Source organism: Bidens hawaiensis, unplaced genomic scaffold, assembly GCF_021521415.1.
Source record: "Bidens hawaiensis isolate Kalapana, Puna unplaced genomic scaffold, B.hawaiensis_p1.1 tig00060010_1, whole genome shotgun sequence".
NCBI classification, from domain to species: domain Eukaryota; kingdom Viridiplantae; phylum Streptophyta; class Magnoliopsida; order Asterales; family Asteraceae; genus Bidens; species Bidens hawaiensis.
In genome coordinates, this window is record NW_027500816.1 from 1 (window position 1) to 5420 (window position 5420).

Genomic DNA, 5420 nt, shown 5'->3' on the forward strand with positions numbered 1-5420 from the left:
AATACAAATAGCAAGTATATAGCAAGTAAGTCCATTCAAAGCTAATAACGTAATCGCCAATAGTCCCTGGTAACGGCGCCAAAATCTTGATGTGCTAAAAGTAGTTATAAATTTATTAACTAAAAATAGGCTAATCTAGACACTAAGTAATAATTATAGACTCTTAACTTAACTAAAACTACTAACCGGCAAGTGAACCGGTAGACTCTGGTACAGCTAAGTAAGTCCGGATATCGAACCCACGAGAATATTTTAATTACATAAACTAGCTAATTAGACTCAACTACAGACACGAATATTTGTTTATTATTTCAAGGGGGTTTTGTTTAAAAAACTATATTAAAATTAATTAAGGAAAAGAAGTAAAATAAACGAAAACACAAGTTTGAGTAAATAAGATGATGATGAGAAAACTACCTAGGCTATAATCCCCTAAATTTTAGTTGTTAATTAACCGGGAAAATATTAAGTTATGGACTGCGATCGTAAAGTAGACACTTAAGAGAAAACCCGAATAGGACCCCTGACCCTTCTCAAGAGACACCTATGAGTTTCTAACAAGTTTTAACGCACACCAGTATTTAAATATCAAGTTTCCTTATGATCACCTAATTATTTATGACTTAGTTCCTTTATATGAAATCCTACCTTACAGCGCGGAAATCAAAGGCAATTTAATATATTTAACTGATTTAATAGACAATAATAAATAATCAAATCTAGACGGACTCCTTACGAATAACTAAATCTAGAAAGATTAAATAATAAAGATCTATCAATAGCCTAGCACTTTACAGATATTAGGTTAGCAGCACACTTAGGTTTATTTAATTAATAATTATTATTCCTATGATCTTAACGCGAAATCAATCATAAAATAATCAATAACACAACGTAATTGACCTAATAGAAACCTATCATAATGATAAACAATAATCAAGGCAACTATGGCATAATAACAATCAATCAAACAATCCTAAGCATCCATGTGCATCAATTTAATATGATTAAACCTTTTACTAAATCATAAAAACCGTAACGATAAATAAATCCCAAATTAAATCACAACGTCAAAATAGGTTCATCATAAGCCTAGGTAGTCTATAATGTTTACCCTAGCATATTAAAATCAAACAAAACAATGATAACGGAATTCATGGTGAAAAACAAAAGATTAAAGGCGTTAAAACCTGTGGTCTTCGTTCTTGATCGATTGGCACGTCACCGTATGATTCCAAGCCTTCAAACCCTCCGAAATATCACCTCTTGAGCTCCCAAATTCGTACCAGCTGTCTAGGGTATTCAGGCTATGTTTAAGGTTGAGTTTAGGGGTCTTTAAATAGGAAAAATCAAGGCCCAAACCCAAAACTCGTTAAAGAAACTTTTGGAATATGCCCACCGCGCCGCGCGGCGGGCTTTGGCTTCCCCACCTCGCGACGCTTAGGATGAAGGGGGGCCGGCCTAAGCCGGTCCGGTTCGTTTCCTGATGCTCCAGTTCACTGGTTTAGCTCATTTTTGCTTGTTTTTCGCTCTCTTTAACCACGAATAAGTCCCGGGACCTACATTATTCAAATAAGTTAGTAATATACAAATTCTAAGAAAAACCGAATGAAAACTAATAAAATATTATATTAAATATACAAGGGATTTATATATATTTAGCCTTATATCACCTAATCACCGCCATAACTCATGATAAAGAAAACCTTGACTCAGCCATGACTGACAACCAAAGAAAACAAACCGATGGAGGGGCTGCTGATCATACCTCTCCTTATTACATACATGCTTCTGATTATCCAAGACAGTTACACGTTAATGACTTGCTTACTGATGGAAATTTTACAGATTGGTCCCAAAAGATGTTGAATTTCTTGTTTGCTAACAACAAGGTTGGCTTCATCGATGGGCCAATTAAGAAACCAGAACCTGATTCACCAACTCGCATGGCTTGGATGCGGTGTGATGCCATACTTAAGGGCTGGTTGAACACGGCGATGTAGAAAGAAATACAAATCAGCGTAAAATATGCTTCCACGGCTCAAGAGATTTGGGCAGATTTGAAAGAACGTTTCGGGAAGGATAACGCACCAAGGGCATACGAGCTGAAACATTCCTTGACCATGATCAAATAGGAGGGGTCATCTATCTCCACTTACTTCACAAAGCTACGTTCCATTTGGGACGAAATTGAATCCGTACTTTCGGTTCCTTTATGCAACTGTAACGGATGTACGTGCGGGCTCGGAAAGAAACTTAGTGACCTCAAGGACAAAGAGAGGCTATATGAATTTCTCCTTGGGCTAGATAGCGAGTATGGAACCATATGTACTCAAATCCTCGCTATGCAACCTACACCAACCCACAATTCAACCTACCATTTGGTATATGATAAATAACAGCAAAGAGCCATTTCTGGTTCAAAAAGACCAATTAAAGAAGCAACTGCTTTTCAAGACTTTTTGCCTAGGAAGAAGGATATGAATCTATCACAAACAAATCTGTCCATAAGGATGGAAAGCGTAATTTTGGTGAACGGATTGAACATTGTGATTTTTATGGAATAGATGGTCATAACAAAGAAGGATGTTTAAAATTATTAGGTATCCGGAATGGTGGCTGGGTAAAGGAAAACAAGAAAAAGCTAAACCAAAAGTCGCTTGTGTTGAAAAGGAGACGAGCAGCATACCGACTTTGAAAAAGGAGCAATACCAACAGTTCGTGAAGATCTTTGGCGAGATGAATGTCACTAAAGAAGAAAACACACCAGTTGCTAACATGGCAGGTAATACTAGCCATGAAGGTAAGTGGGTTACTGACTCGGGTGCTACCGAGCACGTAATTTTCAATGATTTTTCCTTAAAAATAAAGAAAAATCATGAGCCACCTGTTGTTATACCAAATGGGGACTCCATAGCCATTGAGGGTAGAGGATAATGCAATCTCTTATCCGTTAGTAAATTGTCACAGGATCTCCAATGTGCTGTCACATTTTTTCCCAATTTTTGTTTCATGCAGGACATTGATTGGAGTGGGTGATTGCAAAAAAGGCCTATACAAGATGGGGATGACGGGGGACAAGAGAAAAGCTATGATGACAACGGTTGACACGTGGAAAAATAGATTAGGTCATGCTTTGAATTCTAAACTTTCTTATGTTGATTTTCTTAAAAACTCTCGTTTAAACCAAAAGGAATTTTGTGATTCTTGTGTTAAGGCTATGTTTACCCATTTACCATTTCCTATTAGCACTACCAAAATGAATGCTTGCTTATTGCATTGTGATGTGTGGGGGAAATATCGTATGCCTTCTATTTCACGAGTAAGTTATTTTCTAACTATAGTATGCGATTTTAGTAGGGTTGTTTGGGTTTTTCTCCTAAAACACAAACATGAGGCTAGTTCTTGTCTTGTTGATTTTCATAAAATGGTAAAGTTCAATTTGAAAAAAATATTAAGAAAATCCGATGTGACAATGGGTGGGGGGAGAGGGGGTTCACATCCAATTACATGCTTGAGTTTTATGCCAAAGAAGGGATTGTTTTGGAAACCACGTGTCCACATGCACCACAACAAAATGGTGTAGTGAAACGTAAACATCGACACCTTTTGAAATTGCTCAGGCTATTAGATTCGAGTCTAACTTACCTACAAGGTTTTGGGGGGAATGCATATTAACTGCCACATACATAATTAATCGTTTACCTTTAGAAATTATTGAAAATAACCCCCCCCCCCTTTGAAACCAAAAACCTGATTATGATCACATGCCGGTTTTCGGTTGCCTCACATATTTTAAAAGTACGGAAACAAGGAGCGATAAATTTGAAGAAAGGGGAAATCCGAGAATTTTTTTAAAGTACCCACGTGGCACATAAGGATACAAAATATACGACTCCAAACAAAGTAAAATTATCATAACATGGGATGCCAAATTTGTAAAAAAAAATTTCCTTATAAAAATGAAACGGTTGAGGAGGAAGAGATTTTTGTTCCTCCAAAATGGTGGAATATTGGAACTAAACACAAGAAAGTGGACCCGAACAAAGAATTCATGAGCCACAAACCGAACCAGAAATACCTTCATATCCTAGCCTGGAATTTGAGTTAAATAACCAAAGCTTAGATGACTTAAATGGGCCTGACATCGAAATGCAACAGCCCAACCATGAAATTGTCCATCAAACAGATCAGCCCAATGTTACAGAATAGCCCAACATACCAAACAACCCAATAGACACCAACCAACCTGTTAACATTGAGCCTAATCGAAGCCCAAATATCCAAGAAGAGATACCTGGCCCAGAAATGTTTTGTCAATCTCCTAGCCCACAAGTGTTACCATCGAACCAGCAGAGGACAAGAGAAATAGGTCATGCCCCAAGCACTTTGCAGATTATGAAGTCAAATTACCCCCCATCTATAGATCACGAGCAATCCACCTCCAATCAAGGGTCCTCAGTGGTATATCCTTTAGCGAATTTTATTTCTTATGAAAAGTTTACTAACAAACATAAAGCCTTCTTGGTGGCCATAACTTCCAATTATGAGCCAAAACATTTTAACCAGGCAATTCAAGATCCAAAGTGGAGAGATTCTATGAAAAAGGAAATTCATGCTCTTGAAGAAAATGAAACTTGGACCCTTGAGGTTTTACCATAAGGGAAGCATGCTATAGATTCAAAGTGGGTGTACAAAATAAAGTATAAACCAAATGGTGATATTGAAAGATATAAAGCTCGTTTCGTGGCGAAGGGCTTCACACAAACTGAAGGGATATACTTTCATGAAACTTTCACCCCTGTGGCCAAGTTAGTCACTGTGCGTAGCTTACTAGCGGTTGCTATGAAGAAAGGGTGGAATATTCATCAACTTGACATGAATAATGCTTTCCTACATGGAGACTTAAACGAAGACGTTTACATGAAACTTCCTCAATGCTTTGGGATACGAGGCGACAACAGAGTTTGTAAACTAAAGAAATCATTTTATGGGCTTAAACAAGCATTGAGACCACAAATGGGTATAAAAAAATTCACGAATTCCTTACTTGAAATCGGTTTTAAGCAAACTAAAACGGATCCCTTGTTATTCCTTTTCAAGACCACAAATGTGTTCATTGCTGCTCTCATCTACGTTGATGATGTCATCATGGTTGACAACGATTTAAATAAAATTCAAAAATTCAAGACCTTTCTCGACAAAAGTTTAGCATCAAGGACCTTGGTCCCTTAAAATTATTTTTGGGAATTGAGGTGGTCCGAACCAATGAAGGGCTTGTACTAAGTCAACAAAAATACATCCTAGACATCCTTCAAGACACTAGGATGACGACATGTCGTCCATGCAAATTTCCTATGGAACAAAACTTGAAGTTGGACAAATGTATCGAAATGCCACGGGTTGATGCTAACCAATAT